This window comes from Apis cerana, linkage group LG7 (genome assembly GCF_029169275.1).
Source record: "Apis cerana isolate GH-2021 linkage group LG7, AcerK_1.0, whole genome shotgun sequence".
Classification (NCBI taxonomy): Eukaryota; Metazoa; Arthropoda; class Insecta; order Hymenoptera; family Apidae; genus Apis; species Apis cerana.
In genome coordinates, this window is record NC_083858.1 from 6,824,526 (window position 1) to 6,845,584 (window position 21,059).

Consider the following 21,059-nt stretch of genomic DNA (forward strand, 5'->3'; position numbering starts at 1 on the left):
TTATATTACATAAAATTTTAGATAATCGCTCATTCAGAAGCAATTAACATAGCAAATATATAATACATAAAATTATTTATGAAAATCATATATCGATCAAATTTAAATTGTTTAAATTGTCCTGTAAAATCTAATTAATTAAAAGAAAAATTAAATTAAAATTCGATAATTAAATAATTTTTTCATGTAAAATCTATTTAATTAAATAATATTACTATTTATATTTGTAGCATTAATTTTGACTTAATAACAAAATTAACATAAAATTAAGTATAATTTTAACAGAATAAGTATAATTTCAAATTTTTATTCAAATAATAATATCCGTAATTAATACACATAATTACCAATGATAAAACCATTATTTATTTCAGCAAAGTTATTCATAATATTCATAAAATATTTTATAAATTTGAAAAGTATTTAATGGAAAATTATAATTAAATTCAATAGAAAAACATTTTTTTCTGAAATAATTTTATTTAATAAGAATATTATATTAATATTGTAATATGTAATATGATATTGTAATATAAATTGTCTAAATATAATTTAAGAATATTATAAATATCCTATATAAAAACTTTGTTACAATTTTTTATTAATAACTTTTAGAGTTTTATAATCCAAATATATAAAATATTATTATATTAAAAATTTTTTATTATATTAAAATTTTTTTCTTAATATTTTGAATCTATGAATTTGATGAATCACTAAAAATAATCATAACAACATACAATAATAATTATTAAATAAATTAATTAATTATAATTATATGAATAAATTATATAATTAGTAAAATATAAATTTTATTGAAAAATGAAAAATTTATTGTATTGAACAAAATAAAATATTTCATTTTGAATATTATATTTTAAAATAAATTTAATAATAAATAAATAAATTAATAATAATAAATAAATTATTTATTATTTAAAAGAGTATTTTAACCAACTTTGAAATGATTGTTTGTTTGTTTTTTTTTTAATTATTGCCTCAATATTGCAATATTTGCACTTCTTCATAAAAATATTATCATACTAAACACATGTCTTATATTCTTTTATTCTACATACAAAGATTTGTAATTATAATGCGTTGCAAATAATTTCACAAAATTATAGACACATAGATTGCACTAACATGCACTTTAAGTTCTGATCTAATCGATAAACAAATCAGGAGATTCTACGTAATGGTGTGTTTGCATGGAGATCACGTGCGAATACATTATGCGAACACCGTTGGTTGTAAATGTTTATTTAGGAAGCGGCACGTTGCGATATATGGTATTATGATAATCCAACAAGCCGAATCTACGATATCGCGAGTTCACATACCTCGTCTGTCACAAGAATGAATTTTGAAATTAATATTCAATTCATTTTTCTAACACAATCATTTATTTTATTTATTTTAATTTATTTATTTGTTCAAAAATAAATAACGTTATTTGAAATAATTATTTTTAAATTATTATTGGAAATAAATTTCCAGATTTTGATAGAAGCAGATAAGAATAACTTCTTTTATATATGCAAATTATATACAAAATCAAGATACAAAAATACAAAAATAAAATACAAGATGATTAGATGATGATTTTATATGCAAATAAATCGAAAAAAGAAATAATTTTTTTAACATAAAACTTAAAAAAATATATATATGCATAAAAATATATATATGTATAAATATGTATAGTATTTTCATAAATTATATTTCAATTAATCAAAATCTGTCAATCCTTCAATTTTAATTTACCATGTATGATTTAGCTACAAGATTCGATGGAAAATTTATATTTTGCATTAATAATTCATATTATACTTATAATGAAGTAATCCCAAAGGATTTAAGCTACATAACGTATTTTGCAATTGGAAACAATATGAATGTATTACATGATTGAATTACACATAATAATCGTATCCCATACAATTACGTCATTTATGAGTCTCGTATAATTCCGCACTATAGAATTTTATTCTATTTAAGATTTAAAATCTATCGATTATGAATTTTAACATCCAATATAATAAATATTTCCAGTATACAGATCAGTACAGATTTTGTAAATTCAAACTTTTAGTAAAATAAATAATATAATTGCTAATAATGTAACAAATGAATAAATGAATAAAAAATGGAAAATAAATGTAAAGTATAAAAGATAATATTTTTAATAGAAAATAATAATATAGTAATAAATTCTTCAATGTGACAAAAAACATTAATATTAATTTGTCTGAAATTGAATTTTTAATAAGACTTTTAATATAGCATTATCGATAATAAGATTAATTAAAGTTGATTTAAAAAATTTAATATATCTTAACCATTGAAAAAGAATATTAAATCATAAAATTGCAATTATAAAATTTTTAATTAATTGTTATTAATAATTTTTTGCTTCAAAACTTTATCATTCTTACAAACAATTTTTGTATACATAATATTAAAATTTGTTTTTTTAAAAAAAATTACTCGAACTCAATTTTACATTTTTGTAAAATATTAGTCATTTTACAAATGCAGCAAAGTATATAGTTACTATTACATTTCTGAAATTAAAATTATTTACACTCATATCTTAATTAAATTAAAAATCTTATTTATTTGTTAGTAGAAGTGATTAGTAAACACACAATATAAATTTTATATTTATTATATTATATTATTATTATACTATTAATGTAATTAATAGTATAATATTTATCATACTATTAAATTATTTACATTCATATGTTAATTAAACTTAAAATTTTATTTGCAATTGCAAGAAATAAATCATCAATAAATACAATATAAATTAATTTTATATTTTTTACATATTTTTTTAATTTTAATTTTAATTTTATATTTTTTTCACTACATTATTACTACATTATTATTACACAATTTACTTATCATTATTAATAGATATTACATAAAGTCATAAATAAATATAATATAAATTAATTATATATTTTATATTGCATCCTAATAATAAAATTTCTTTTCTTTTATAATTAAATTATTTATTTTTTATAATAATTTGTTCTTTTTAAAACTAATCTACATAATTTCCATGTATTTTTGTGACACTTGCGCTATGTATTAAAGATTTTGTAAATTCAAACTTTAAAGATTTCGAATCTAAATCATGCAGAATTAATTGCAATATTTATTGCAATTTATAAATTAAAATCCAAAAATTTAGTCGATTCTAATATAAAACGTAAAAAATAACTAAAAGCATTTCATATTACTTTTATTAGTATAAAAATATAAAAATCTAATTTTTATATAAAAAATATTATTAAAGATACATTCTTATTTATAATTCTACTTATTTTATATTAGATTTTTAAATATTTCTTACTATATATAATCTGTTATCATAGGTCAAATAATTTCTTGATCTTATATATGTTAAATTGATTAATTGCTAATAGCAAAATTAAAAAATTACACTAATAGATTTAATTATAATTAAAATTTAATTGATATATATACATCCAAGTATCATGTATTTACTTTTAGTATGTTTATAGGTTAGCAAATATTGTAATAGATAAGTTTGATCTGATCCATTGATTTTAAATTAAGTAAAATTCTAATTATTAATTCATATTTAATTTCTGCAATTTAATTAAATTTAATTTACTGTTATTACAAATTGACTAAATTGTTTCAAGGAGTAATATATAGCAATTATTGAATTATTATTGTATCATAATAGTTTGCCTTTTTTTTTACTGAAATGCATTTAACGATCACGATTTTTTCATTTTATTACTTTTATATTTATTTTAATACTCTTTGATACAATCAATTTTCATTATTTATATTGGAAAGAATTTATAATATTTTTGGCTATTGAACGCAAAAGAAAATAAAAATTCTAAAAACTATAAATGTTTATAATATTTATTAATATTATAAAAACTTTTAGTTCAAAAATATATTATAAATATATAAAATGTTCCTATGTCCTGTAAATTTTCTATAATATTTAAATGTACAGCTAAATACTTTTTAAAAATTCGATTTGAATTTGCCAATACATAATGCCATCAGATAAAAGCAATTAATGTTATCATAATCATTGTTTTTGTTAACATTATTCGTTATTATAAAACAATATTTACTCAAGATATTTACTTTAATTTAAAAATGGATGATTTTCTTTATCCTTTTCTTTCGAATGAATATATGAAATATTTTTTCTCTATTGCTCTTTATAATTGATAATAAAAAAGAAAAAAAAATTAGAGAAAAGTTCACTAAGTTCATTGTTAAAAAAATAGCTGTTTACATGTAAAATTATTATAATATTCAAATTTTTGTTTACTTTATTTTTTCATTATTTTTTTAAATAAAGGCTTATACAACTCTGCAGAAAACTTCGAGAAGATTTGTTACTCTTTCTTAGCTTTCGCTAACTCATATTTTTTCTAGAAGTTTCTGATTGATTAACGCCACCAACCATTAGTGTTCGCCAATTTAAAATTCATTTCCGCAACCGGAAATCGCCTCATTCCACGTTGTACATCTTTAACCCATTTTTTTCTCAATCGTGAGGATGTGAATTAGTGAAAAAGTATCGCTTTAGGCAACATAGCGCAACTTTCTTTCGATCCTGAGAATTGTTTCTGGTTTATTTATAGTCTAAATTTAAGAATCTTTTAAAAATTTTGATTTATAATGTGATACAATTACGATTTAAGAATCTATCAAGACCATAAATAAAAAAAATTCTAAAAATGTGTAAAAAAAATTTTAAAATTCCTCAAAAATAAAATTTTTGTGTTTATTGCATTATTTTTACTAAAAAAAATTTATTAAGAAAAATAAATTTTCAAATATTTTATTTAACGATCATGCATATATCATGCACGCTTCATAATATGATATAAATATTTCGCAATTCTTTTAAATTCTTTCAAGTTAAAAACAAGAGTTAAAAACAGGATTATTATTTACATTTAAAGAAAATACAGTTACCTACGATAAAATAAACAAATCCATTATTTTTTATATACCAGTAACAAAAATAAAATCGATAGTCCAATCATTAATAAGCACGTTAAAAAATAATTCTAAACTCGTTTCATACAAGAACACCCATAAAACTAATAAAACGTCGATATGCCGAGAAGCACTTTAGAGTCAAGTCTAGACTAAATTATACGGTGCGCAATTATCTCGTCGATCGCGCTATTGGATGGCCAAGAGAAGGGATAGGTGCAAACGATGCAGTTTCGCTGGAAGAGTGCAAATAAACGAGCGAAAGGGAGATGGAAGAATCTTGGAGCACATTGCGGGAGGCATGCGACATACGCACAATGCCAGTGTCTGGCAACCGTTAAATTCAAATCAGTGGGAGATATAATGGGCCCAGTGGTATGCTCTAACTAGGATGAATGCTCGCAACGCAAGAGATAGGAAAGAAGAGAGAGCTGGAGAGGAAGAGAAGGCTGAACGAGAAGCGAAACGAAAGGCAATGTTGATCTAGTGAAGGGGCAGAGAAACGGTATACGGGGATGGAGAATCAACCGCGGGGGGATTTATAAACGTGTGGGCGAGAACAGCAGCGGCACGTGAGTCGCTCTCAGCGAGGGATATTGCGCACGCGGCATAGTTACCGACCGAGTTTGGATTAATTCCTTCGTAGCACCGCATCATTGGGCTTCCATAATGCGTCATATCGAATTCTGTTGCACGGGCGCGAACCATCAACCTTCCTATTTGCTTCGATTCTCCGATAATAGATGTTCATGATTGTCACGATCATTACGATTGTTTGGATATATCACTATAGTTCGATATGATGATGGTGATCGAAGATGAATGGTTAACTGCGAGCGGAATTGGGAAAATTTGAAATGGATTGAAAAGTATAATACTATCAATATTTATAAATTAAAAGTTATATTTTTACATACATGTAGTGCGGTTATGGAAAATTTGTGAATAAGTATAAAAACGAAAAAATAATAATACACAGAAAAATGGATTGAATGAAAACCGAGAAATTCTGAAGTTAATGAATAAATGATGAAATTAATGGTCGAAGAAAGTAGAAAACAATGCTGGAATTTAATCTTAAGAAATTGTGACTAGGTTATAGTTATCTGCTAATATATTTTTCAATATAAGTTTAATTTTATAAGAAACAATATCTCTTTACCGTATACTGAATATTATTCCTATTTACATAATTGTGAAAATTTGAGATAAATTAAAACAAATACTAAAAAGCTGAAATATTTCTACAAACAAATACCATTTTAATTAATATATGAATCATAAAAAAATATTATTTACTTTCAATATAAATACAATTCAATATAAATGAAATATATATTTATTTTTCGTTTAATTGAAATAATTAAAAGACAATGAAAACAATTTTTATTTTCATTTCTTATTTTATAGAAATCAAACATAAATTAAGTTTTATATGTTGTAATATAAGAATATGGAACAAATTTTGTAACTTCTAAATGAATATTTTGTATTATAATAATGTATTCGATATGTCGTATAATAATGATGTTAAAGTTAAAAATTGCTTATTTAAAATACTATTTTTTTATATTTTATTGAAATATTCATTTAAAAATAATATTTGTATATATTTATATTTATATATAAAGGTTATATATTTGAAATACTGTCTTTTTTTTATATAATTATTTTTTTTATTAAAAGTTTATTTGTAATATTCCATTACTTAAAGAAAGAAAATATAATAATTGAATAAGTAAAACATAAACATTCTTCATATATTTTATAGATTAATTAATTATCGTTAATAGAATAATAGCAAATTACAACTCCATAATTCGATATAATAGATTTGTAAATATATAAAAAACATTTTATATATTTCGAAATAATTAATTTTATATATTTGAAATAATTAAATAAAAATAATAATTAAAATTTCTTGCTAAAATTCCTTTTTCGTATAATAGCAGAAATGACTAATATAACTTTTCAAGAAAAAACAATTTTATATAATTTATATTTTATATAATTAACATTTCGATTATATTAAGTTATTTATGATATAAATTGAATATTTCATGATTAAAAAGCTATTAACTTTAGCACATTTGTTTCCAAACTTATCTTTTCTTTAAACTTATATAAACAATCAAAATAGATTTCAAGTTTTTTTTTAATAATTAAACATAAACAAAAAAGTTTAATTTTAATAAATGTAATAATATACATAAAGCTATTTATTTTAAATATATCATTTAAGTTCCAATATTTATATTTGTATGGTGAATAACAAAACGTAATCAATTTAAATAATTTATAAATAATTTTTATTGCATAAAAAAATGTTTCATAAATTGCATAATATAGAAGAATAAGTTATTAATTTTTTGCAAATGGACATATATAGAATATATATAAGATATATATAGGATATATATAATATATATAATAGGATATATATAGAATATATATAAAAATCATATATTTTGTATAAAAAAAACTATTAAATCTAACTATTACAATATAAAATTATTTGTTTAGAAAATATTTTTAATTTAAATTTTGTGAAATTCATTATATGAAAGATAAGAAAAACATAAAAAGCGAGTTTACTTCATACAATAAATCTTTCATTAAATATGTTTTATACGATTTATGATAAAATATAAATTAAATTTTATGAAATTCATTATATAAAAGATAAGAAAAACATAAAAAGCAAGTGTTACATACAATAAGTCTTTCATTAAATATGTTTTATATAATTTACCTTAAAATATGAACTAAACTAATAATTTTATATTATTTTATAAAAAATTTTATAAAAAGTTATAATATAATTATAGACAATTTAAATTTGCATTAAATGAAAACGGAAACAGAATATAACATTATCTTACTTCAATTGCTTATAATTTAATTAATAAATCTTAACCGAAATTATTATGTTTTGTTTTGATCTTTTGAATCAACTTTTTAAAAATATCTTAAATATATTAATATATCAGAAAGAGATTTTAATTAATTGATAAAAATAGTTTTATAAATAAAATTTCGCATATATTCATAAAATGTATTCATCATTAAAATATATGATTAAATATATGTAATCACTGCACATAGATGGCTTGTATAATGCAATTAGATAGAAAGTAGATACAAATCTAATATAAAAAAATATATATAAAAAAAATGAATAAAAAAAACCAATGGAAATCAAAAATATGTCAAGATAAAAATGTATATGCTTTCATTTAAAAAAACTTGACTTTTTATATATTCTTTATATATCAATTTTTTAAAAAAAAAATCTACATCTTTAATTTTTATATAAAAAAATTTTTTTGTACAATAAATAATTTATAATTATTATAATAATTTAAAAAAAGAGAAATTATATTAGGTTTTATAATATATTTTACATATAAGTATACGTTGTTCTTATACATAATTAACGATCACAGTTATAGCTATTGTATAAATGACAAATTATTTTTTAAATCGATATCTTATGCTAAGTTTTAAGAAATTGTGTTATATTTTAATATTTGAAAACATTCTATATTCGTATCGATCGTATGATCAAGTTACACTAACATTTACGAAATACCAGACACATATGGAATACCTGTCGTTCCATAATAGCCGTATTAATCCCTTGCTGGCAACCACACGGATGCGTTCCATGGCATTCTGTGTTATGCATCGAAATCCATTACCCGTACTGACAAATCAATAGAGGCACGTTATCTAACGTTACTTCTGAATACTGAATCAAGTGACACAACAAACGTGAACAAGTAACATCGATAATTAAATGATGATGAAATAGAGCTATGAATAACTGAAATATCAAGATAATATTCGATAATATAATACTCGATATTACATTCAATTCGATACAATGTTATGTTTCATAAATCTAATAAACATAATTTTGCATGTATTGCTGAAATATTTCGAATGTCGATGAAAAGGTTGTATCAATAATTAGTTTTTTGTAAAATTTCAAATATATTGTATGATAAATTTATTTTGAATAATAATTTAAATGTCAATATGATATGTATTCGATGTGGCAACTTGGTACAATGTTATGTTTGTTAGCTCCAACTCGTACCCGGAACTATGGTATGTAGTAATAAAATTAATTTATTACAAAGTTTACTGTTAACGAAGTTCTATTCTAAAACGATCAAGAACAAAGTTCATATGTTAATAAACGTTTACATTTATCACTAAATTCACAAGGTTCTAAAATTCTATTCGTTCGAAATTATAAAGAGATTCAAGATTCGGAAGATAAAATGTAAAATTCGGAGGTTTAAGAAAGAGGTTACAAAAGTTCTGATGTTCGAAAAATTCTGACAAAATGTTCGTACCCTTTAAAACCCTCTCTATATTCATCTCAGATAGAAATCTTCGATAGGATACATAAGCGGCCAATAACATCGTAGACCAGCTCCCTGATTGAACGATATCTCTAATTTAAAGAAATTTTTAAAATTAGAGAGATTATACCACTCACCAAATCCGTTCTTTTTAAGAAACTGATCTGCGAGTGTTTGCAATAATTCTTCTCAAGTAGAATGAGATTGGTATGTTAGAAAATGTCGTCTTAAGTTCTAAGACCACTCCAACTATATACGAAATGTGTTTCTAATAAATATACAATTCCAAGGGTCCTCGCAGCATCAACTTGTATCATCTGTTCAATGTCTCAACAATGTTTCATGAATTTTTAATGTCAATAAATATAATTTTGAACGTATTTCTAAAATATTTTTAAATTTAATAAATCAAAATTTCGACACACATATTAATTTGAAAAATTTATTTCAAAAGTATCAAAATTTTGTTTATATAGATATTGATCGGTAGAAAAATTGTATCAATTTTTTATTTACATTAAACAGTATAATATTTGGATATAAGATATTTCTATTTTTATATATTCCCTATATTATATCTTATATTCCTTATATTTAAAAAATTTTATAAATGCAATTATCTATATGAAAATATTTTTGAAATAATGTTTTTCAAATAAATATATTCATGTCATGTCAATAAATTTTGATTTACTAAATTTCGTGATTGAATCTTAAATTATAAAATAAATAATACTTAAAAATCAATATGATAGACAGTTTTCATTTATTATAGAAACATTTACAATATTACTACTTTATAATATTTATATAAAATTTAAATGATTTTAAAATAAATTGATATATTTTTTGCATCTATAAATTTGATGTTATTTTTTACAATATAGAAAAATATATATATAAAGAATTGATATTATTTTCGAACCAACGTACACATAATACAAAGAAAATCTTATATTCTTTAAGAAACTTTAATATATAAAATATTTTTGAAATTTATACCATTTAAATTCTTATAACAAGCTTAATTATTGAAATCATTATTAGTGCAATATAATGACTATAATTTTATTTAGATACTATTTAATAATGAAAATTATTATGCAAAAATTTTATATTAATTTTGAAATTTTATAAAAACAAGTTTTTTCATTAAATTTTTCTTCATAAAGTCAATTTTTATTAAATAGTCAATTTTTATCATATGTTTTCACGCGTTTCTAAATATTATAATAAATTTCAAGTATTATAATTTATAATTAGCCAAGAACAGAGATTAGAAATATGGGTATCAAATTTATTAATATAAAAAATATTATATTTTTTTTTTTCACATATAAATTTTGATCCAATATCAATACATATGAAAATTAGATACTTGGTATCATTTTTCAATATCGATATCTATTAAAACGACATCAATTCTATACCGAATCATAAACCATTTGATACCTCAAAGATATCAATATTCGAATATTTTGATACCTATTCGATATCTCAGCTTTTATTTTAGATATTAATCAGATATTGATTCAAAAAAAACCTCAAAATGAGTAGATAATTGTAAATTAAATAGATATAAATTAATCTATTCATATTTATCTCTTCATTTTTGCGACATAATTTAGATAACACTTTTAAAATAGTAAAATACAGCTAATAAAAAAAGAACACTATGTCGATTAGTATAGTCAAAATTTGATATAATTAATTCTTAATCTTGCTTCGTTTATAAGTTTATAAATGAAAGAAATCGGAAATCTTAAATCGTATAACATCAAATAGATATTTTCTCTAGATCGATATCGAAAAATAATACAAATTTATTTAAAACTGCATATTAAATCAACATTTATACATAATAATATCTCTTTAGCATTGAATCATTTGAACGTTATCAATAATATCAGTATCGACCAACAATGACTATCAGATTCGTTCACATGGAGCCAACATATTTTTCCTTTTCCTTTTCTTTCTCTTATTTTTGTAAATAAGAGACACAAATAACAAGATCATAAAATACAAATGATGACAAATATTAAATATGACAGTATAAACTCTTGTAAATTTATTTGAAAATACGAGAAACGAACATTTTTCGACGAACGAAACGAACGAAATATAATAAAGTATAAACAAATCTACAAGTTAATATATTTCATAAGATATCAAGAGTCATTTTCAATTCGTGTCATTATAACGCGAAACGTATGAAATTAATAACAAAAGATGGCTCAATCGACGTAATAACTAACATAATTACGCACGAATCGCATTAATACCCATGATGAATACTATCGATATACGAATTCATTCGATGTTCCCTGTCAAGTTAGTGCGCGCGTGAGTACACAGATGCACCATGAGTACACTGTGTACGTAGCTTGTAGTCGTAAAGGTCGGGACACGGGGTGAATTATCAATGAAATACTAGTTCTCCTTGAATCGTTCGGCGCCCGTTGGGCTTGAAAATGTAAAACGATTACCGTTAAGTTACCCGGGGACATCGAGTGGGAGTGAAAGCTTACCGATGTTCATGTGCATTACGCGGATGTTGAACTGTTATTTCACCAAAGCTGTAATACGGTGATAACAGTGGCATGAATGTTATACGGTTAAGGGGAAACGGTTGTATACACCTTGGTTTAGCTACCGTACGATAGAACCATATTCTATATGATTTTTACTTTTAGAAAATAGAGATTTTTTTTTATTTCACCATTATGTGTCCAATAAATCAAATAGAACTAGTAGATAGAATCGAATTTAAGATACCACGGAAAAATTTTATATAAATATATCCAGGTAAGCGTGAAATTTTTCCACGTAGAATTACTATATATGAGCAAATGAACAATTTTTAAATTGGACGTAATCTTATTATCAGGAAATATTTGTTTTTATATAAGAATAAAGGTATGCAAATAAAGTTTATAGAGTATTACTATATTGAATGAGTATAGTGAATAATTTAGATAATAAATAATTGCATGTTATTCAGGGAATAAATTAATTATATAATGTAAAATTGATTGTATAGTATAAAGAATATGTACAGTACATATCTAATTTAGATTTGTAGATCAAATTTCTTGAAATGTTGAAATAAAAATTATACTTAGACAAACTCTATAATTCAAAAATTTCTATAAAAGTACAAAAAAGTATAAAATAAAATTTTATTCGTCTTTTTTCATTGCGAAAATTTTTATAAATCGAAATAAAATTTATTTTAATTTGAATTATTCGTTACATATATTTATTATTCTTCTTTTCGTAATTTCAATTTACCATAATTAAATCTTTATGTAAAAATTTAAGTTTTTTATCTTTTTTTTAAATTGAAGAATTTCTCTTCTATTTATAAAATATTACAAAATATCAGAAATCAATCATTTAACATTATATTCTTTCTTTTAACTCTTATTAATTTGCTTTTATTGTTTTAAATAATATTTTTTGATTTTTCATGCTATATGCAAAATTTTAATAAAATTTTTATTTATTAAATCTCTTTTACTTGAAAATTTCGATAAATCAAATCAAATCAAATAATTCAATGATCTTTTCATTTAAATTTGATATGTAATATTATAATTAGTAATATTATTATTAATAGTATTAAATAAAATTGAATAATTACTCCTTAATGTTATTATTTTACATAAAAATAAAAATTATAAATATAAAAAGTTTTAAGTATTTAAATATTAACACGAATAGAGAATAGAGAATAGCAAATGCAGTCAAATATTTTTTATTCTCTTAGGTAGTTATCGAATATTTGAATATTCATAAGTCAGATAGTAGATAGTAATTTCAAAATCAAACAAAGTTAATAATCTGGATTTTCGAAAAGCTAAAATATGTAGTTTGAACTCTAAAAATATTTTTAATAAAAAAATATGAATTTTCAAAAACAATTATTTTTCAAGTATTCTTTTAAACATTGATCATAAAATTTTTTACACAAATCAAATTAATTCATTATATATATTATTATTATTATTATTTAAAAAAAAATTTTTTGCTCAAAATTTCTTATAGTTTTTCCCTAAAATTTATCTCTTAAACCTCCAATTTGGATATCCCCTCATCTCAAGCCTAAAATAATACAATGATTGTCGTTAAGTAGAACTAGTATTATCAAACAGGATGAAAAGCGTGTGACGATTCCATCATTTTAGATAGTTCTTACACTGTTATTTCAGAAACGTTGTAATATCATGATGATATGGACCAACACACTTTATAGCTACAGGGGAAATGGATACATGCATTCATTTTGCTATTGCTACTTGGTATATGGTTATAACATGTTTGTTACGACAATCTTTGATATAATCGAATATTTTCGTTATTTACGTATGTACCATTCAATTTCTTCAATTAGAGCGTTTAATGGACGTTTTATCTTCGGAAAGCGTATAATACAAACGTTATAGTAGAATAGGATCGTGCAATTAATAATTTTATAAGATTTAGTGGAACTGGAAAATTACTTATTTATGCCTCATTTAACTTGACGTTCTTTCATTCAACCCTTTCATTTTCAACTAAATTATATACTTACTACTTATGTCATTTATAAATTATCCACGTAATAACTTTATCTTATTTAGTTTTAGCTTCTTATTTTAGTTATCTGTATATTAAGTACACTTTTATTTTATTTGTCTCGTTTCTATTTTATTTTACAGAATACTTCAGAAATAAGTAGTTAAACTTCGAAATAATTTATTATATTCTATTTTTTGCAAGAATGAAGAAATCTTATTAAAATCAGCGAATTGCAAACTTAAGTATCCAAAATCTACCAACATCAGTTTTAATCAATGTATTAACTATATAATCACATATTTTCTTTAAAAATAGATATTCCTTTCATTTCAATATTCCTTTCAATCCTTCAAACGCGTATCTCATGAACATATAATTGATTAAATATATTAATTTTTATAAAATTAAATTTTTTATAAAATTCCTACTAAAATCTTTAATATTCTCTTATCCGAAAACTATAATAAATATGCACGGAAAAAACGAACATTTTCATAATTTTCCTGTATTCAGTTTTCAACTTTTATATTTACCAAAACTCATTATAGGCCAAAAAAAAAAAAAAAAGAAAAATTGTAAAATTTCAAAAAATCAAAATTTTCGAGTTACCCTCCATAATTTCTTTGTAAATTCTTAATCCGCGAGTTAAAATCAACACAATCGCGTATAAGTCTACAAAGTCAACTGGTAACGAGAGACAGTAACGAAAGAACATAACTCTGCGTTACCATTAGGAGCGGCGAACCGAGAGGACGATTCAGGAAACGAATAGGAGCTAAGTGAAACGTATTCGACACGGGTCTCTTTACCGTTACGCTTGTTTGTTGGTCGAGCCCACGCATCAACGATCGTTATTGTAAGCCGGCTACATATAACGTCATTACGTGGCTGCCAGAGGGTGCTGGCCAAGTGTCAAACGACGAATCCATCGCATGTGCACGTTACGCGTCACCATTACGCTCGCCCACCTGGGATGATTATTCAAAATCTCTCTGATGGTGGATACGTGGCCGTGCATACACGGTTTTGCATCGAATGCGAAAAATTTGAATACCACGAGGGAATATGGGATCGAACACGTGCTCATTGTTGGATGTGATAATTAACGTTTAGAGAGCAGATTCTTAAATTCTTTATGAGAGAAAAAGAAAGTTGGTTTTAAATAGATTAGAGTATATTCGAAATCTCTTTGAGAAATGGAAAAGTATTTTCAAATCAAAAATTAAACGAATGATTAAATTGTTTGAATAGTTTAATAGAAATTTTTTATTTATTTAAAGTTAATTTTCTTGACAGTTTTTGGAAATTATATAATTCTTATTGTTTCATAAAATAATAAATATTATTCGTAGTTAGAAATATTAAATATTTTTACATTTTCAATAAAATTATATTGTAAATCGATAATATTTTACTCGTTATTTTAGTTACAAGTGATAAAACTAAAATAAAATATATGTAGAATTATATAAAAATGAAATATAATGTTCGATTCATTTTAATATCTAAATACTTTAATATCTAAATAAATTCTTTAACATTTTCAAGTATTTATTCTTGAATATTGAACCATTATATTTTACAACTAGCATTTGGATATTATGAAACAAATTTTTTGTATTAAATTTGATTTAGATTTATAGTACAAATTATTCTTAAGACTTATAATACATATTATTCTTAATGACAATAATTTTAAATGTTAAATATTTATTTATTTATTATTTATACAGTTAAAAATGATCAAATTATTAATCAAGAGAAGAAACGTTGACTTTGATTTTCACATCAGCAAATTTAAAATTAAATAAATTTCAAGCAGAATTTAATATTTCAATGGAATTAAATTTATAGTTGAAAAAATTGAAATGTCAAATATTGATATTAAATTGATGAAATTATTAATTCTTTAATCTTTAAATACATATTGAAATGATTGTAAGATGATATTTTTGGAACATCTTTGAATTCTATGCTTGGATTTCTAAATATTTGTTCTTCTAAGTATTTGAGTTTTCAATAAACTTAATAATCTTTCTTAAAAAAAGGAATATTTGCAATAGTTCAATCTATCAATCTAATCAATTTATCAATTTTATAAAACTATTTTAATTCTCATCCAATCACTTTTGATCCATGTTTTTGACGGCATAAATAATATTTAGTATCTACAACTCAGATATGGGTCAAAAGTGATCCGGGTCGACCACTCTTTGACCAGTGATTCGAAAGTTAATACGTTGACTGTCACACTTATTTGATTTTAACATATTTTTCCTCAGGTAATATTATATCGTACTATATCATTTCAAAATTTTATTTCATAGTAAAATATGAAATTGGATTATTTATCTATATTTTTTTGATACTTACGTAATACTAGATACATTAATTCTGAACTTAATCTAAATTCCTGAACTAATTTGAATTTCTTTATAATGCAATAATTAATAAATGTAATATAATAAATAATAAATCTAATACAAATTAAAATTAGCTAAAGTATATTGATTATGAATAGTATATTATCAATATGTCAGCATCCAAAACATTAAAATATAAATATTAAAAAATAAATACATGACAAACTTAATATATAATATTAAAAAAAAACGAAGAAATCTACAATATAAACAATATAAACTAATTTATATTCACTGATTGTCTAAAGGTCGATCGATTAAACTTTTAAAAAATATAATAAATCCCTTAACTAACTCTAGTAAAATAATCTTTTAAATCCTATCCCACATTTTTTCTTCTCATTCTTTTATTTATTCGTCCGTTAATCTCCGTCTTCTTTAAGAAAGAAAAAAATAACATGGGAAAATTTGAAAAGAATTTTATTGAAATATCGATCCATGTCTCTATATGTTACTCGTTACTCAATGTTTTACATGTGTTTCGTAACTTCAACCGAATGTGGTTAGAACTATCTGAAACCATGTAAACCTGCCAAAATCAACTAGGATGCGGAAAGATAATTAACGCAAGGTTCAACATCAAGAAACTATTTCTCATAAATGATTAATTGAGATTTTCGCTAATAAGCTAAAATAAAATTATTTAAAATAGTATTTAAAAAAAAGTACTATAGATCAATATTTATAAATTTATAAATTAAAATCTATAGATTTTTCAATTATCATTTGTTTTTGTATCAACTAATTTCGATAAAATATTCAGTATGTATATAACTAACATGAATCTGCAAAACCTGTTTTGCAACGTTATAAGGTTAGATAAAAAAGTTATAAAAAGTGGAATATGGATTTTTTTTGAAAAATAGTCCCATTTTCTATTTGTATCGACAAAATAAAATCATTAAAGTTATTCTGAAATTTTGATATCGAATATTAAATATTTTAATATATAAAATACGTATATGTATTTTTTATATATAATTTATTAATTAACATATGTGTCACTCAGAATAATGATAATGGTAATGGTAATGGTAAATGATATCTCTATCTCTTATCCATTAATGTTCACTTTCATTTTTTTTTAAATAAAATTTCATTTTATCAAATTTTATAAAATAATTATATAAAATAAATATTAATAACATTATATTATTCGTATTTAATTAATCCAAAAATATCTCATTAATATTACAGAAAAAAACATTAAGATTTAAAAGAGATATCAATATGCAAACATAGAAAATTTGAAAAACGTAGAAATTTATTCATTAAAAAAAAAAGAAAAGAAAAAAAAAGATATGAATTTATCATTTAAAGATGAAAAAAAGAATACATAATAAATGAGATCTATTTTTTTAATACAAGAAGAATGAAGACACGAGAATATGTCGAAAGAGTTTGACAAGCAAAGTAGGCACTTGATCAATAGTAATTGACAAGTGAAGTGAACAGGAGTTCGTGGTTTATAGAATCTGTTGTGTCGGTTACGATCGATGTTGTGTTCGAAGAGAAATTGAGATTTATGCGAAGGCCGACAGGGGACCTCGATATCTCTTGTTTTACAGTTGTTACATCTAAAATGGAATTTATTGCAAGGAGGATTGTTGTCGATAAATATAAATAGTCCCCAAAAGCAATTATCATCAATACGCTATGTTGGTGAAAATTCTTGAGAAAGAGGAAACACAAAGACGTGTCACGTAATATATATTATACATTGTATATATATATTTCTGATTCTTTCTTTAAGTAAAATTTTCTTAAAAGATATATATATATATTACATTGACATAATGTATATCAATTTTAATTATTAATAAATACAAATTTTCCTGATAAAACACGAGTACGAATGCCTATTTTAAGTGGTATACGTGCATACTGGGTGTCTTAGATTTTCCTGTGTCACGCTCTCACGATCTTCTGAGACCTTCTTTTCTAGGTCATATTACTTGGATAAAAGTTACTCTATCTCACATGCATCATCAAGAAATTTTAAAGTTTGTTTTATTCTTCTGATTGATTGGTAAGATTCTCGACTCATCAATAATGATAATCCTGAAATTTTACTTCAGAAATAATACTTTGAATATATTATCAACATTTATAAAGATATGCGCAAAAATGTTTTTAACACATATTTAATATTTAATATTAGATATTTTTTTAAAATTTGATTTAAGTTTACATTTCGTTTAAATTAGAGTTTAAGTTAATTTAAGAATTTTAGTTTTAAGATTATTGTCTATTTGACGACATATTGAAAATTAATTGGTAATTGATCGACTAACTGTCATGCATTTAACAGAAGATCTCGGCATAATAATTTCAATTGTCTATACATTTCGTAATAAAACGAAATCGATAAATATTCGTTGTCATCGTATAAGCAATCATATCTTGATCGAACAAATTATGATTTAAATTAATCAAATGCTGGTGTCGTTAAATATATGCATTTCTATTCAAATATAATTAATATAAATATGCCAATATCAATTAGTTGTTGATAAGTTGTGGAAATGCCAAATAAATGACGATCTTTACTTTGTGAATTCTATTGTTCGTGGCAATATTGATTTTTCATTATTTTTTATTTTCTTTTTAAAGAAAATAAAATTATTTTTTCAATTGTTGATATATATCAAAATAAAGAAATCTCATAAAGAAATGAAAATTTTTCTTAAAGAAAGAATCAGAAAATATCAATCGAATTAAATGTTAAAATCAAGATTGCAGCACAATTTTAAGATAAATTTTAAGATAATATTTGATCGAATGTATTTATATTATGTATAATTTCATATTTTTCTTATAATTTTCATAATTTCAAATAATTTGATATTTTTATTATTAATGTACATTCAATTAAAGATAGTAAATTAATGGTGAAGAAAAAACAAATGAGATTTCAAACTCGAATTTGTTATAAAACAACAAAAGCAATCGCATTAATAATACATTACTTTAAGCATTGCAATAACTTCTTTCATAAAAGTTTTCAAGAATCAAATCGATGTTTTTGAAGAATTTATTGCTTCTAAAATTTTATACTTTTAAAATGAATAAATTTATTCTTCATTAGCAAAAATAATATAGATTTTAATTTTAATATTTATTTTAATTAATAAAATTAAATTTTAAATAATTATAAATTATATATATTTAAAATTTAATATCAATTTAAACATTATATTTTTACTAATTATATTTTTAAGTTATTTTAACTCACAAAGATATATTCTTTGGTGATTTTTTGATAATTTTATAATACATTATCAAAATCATCATCCTGAATAATATTATTTTATTTATTTAAAATAAAATGAAGTTAGTTTTAATCAGATTTGCTACTAAATAATTAAGTTAAATTAAGAAAATTAAATTAAATCAAATGTAACAATTCAATTAATAAATGAATATTTAGTTTTGATTTGAAGTAAAATTTAATATAAAAATTAATATAAATCAATTGATGTCAAATCAAAAATTTATTTTATTCCTTCATAATTTATATTGAGAATTAGAATTAGATTAATAACTTTTTAATAATCGAATCTAATCTAAGATCTAACCTAAACTGTTTTTATTAATAACTTTTTTAATAAACAATAATTGAGCTTTTATAACCATCAAGTGTTGATAACAACATATTAAAAAAATCGTCCTTATCAAATAATCTTATCTCTCAATAACATTTTTTATAAAACCTTTTTATTCCTCGATAATTCCTATTTATTCCTTATATATACTCGGTATTCCGCATAAAAGTGCGAAAATACGCATAAACACGTTTACAGGACAAACAAACAGTGCACACAGACGGAAAGTTCATTAATATTTCATAAAAGCGTACACGAAATGTGCTGCAATTTGCATAACGCGCATTAATATTCAAATGCCAAAACTCGAATTCTCATCTAGTGCCAAAATTCCCCGAATCGTATCGTCGCATATTTCGACAGAACGATGCACCGTGCATTCACCATCTGTCAAACATGCGACTTGCACTCCAGTCGAAGATCATGTATTCAGGTTGAGAAACGTGGAAACATCGATGATGCAAATATTATACTCGACAGAGGAGTGCGTAGATACCGGGGGGCGGAACGCATTAATTTCCATTAGCATATGAATGAATTGAGCGGCGTTACAAGGATTACGCACATGCATAACAGGTTAACGTGTTTCATTCATCCCATGGAACACATCCTTTCATATTAAAATCGTGATATATCGATAATTGGAATACACGATGCATTAAATGGCTCTCATTAATTTATCGAAGAATGAAATTTCTTCATTATATATGTTTCTATATATATATATAATTTCTCTAAATTTATTAATTACATAATTTCTATAAAGTACTTGAAGAAATAGATGTCTAACTTTAATGTCGCGTTCTGTTTTCTCTAAGAATGAAGAAGATTACATATGAATGCAAACTTTTTACTTTTCTTTTGTTTAAAATAATTTTCTACAAATTTTATGCAATTTCTACGTTAGTCATTTATTAATTTTATCCTGCTATTCGTATTTCTTTAATTATTGTTTTTTATTGTGACAATCTTTTATAAATATTATATATAGCATATATATAGGATTAAAATTATTTATATAAATAAATAAGTTACATAAATTATATAAATCTATTAGTTACATATTTAATAAATAC

The 21,059-nt window shown here is 22.5% G+C and overlaps 2 protein-coding genes across 3 annotated transcripts in view; both read right to left on the bottom strand.

The window, feature by feature from the left end:
• LOC107993215 (CCR4-NOT transcription complex subunit 6-like) overlaps positions 1-9,022 on the bottom strand; it is a 355,976-nt gene extending 346,954 nt beyond the window's left edge. Inside the window, exon 1 of the mRNA XM_062076962.1 lies at positions 8,630-9,022. The gene's annotated coding sequence lies outside the window, so the exon portion shown is untranslated. The remainder of the gene's footprint in view (positions 1-8,629) is intronic.
• Positions 1-21,059, bottom strand: part of LOC107993170 (CCR4-NOT transcription complex subunit 6) — a 587,279-nt gene that overhangs the window by 148,487 nt on the left and 417,733 nt on the right. The window lies entirely within an intron of this gene.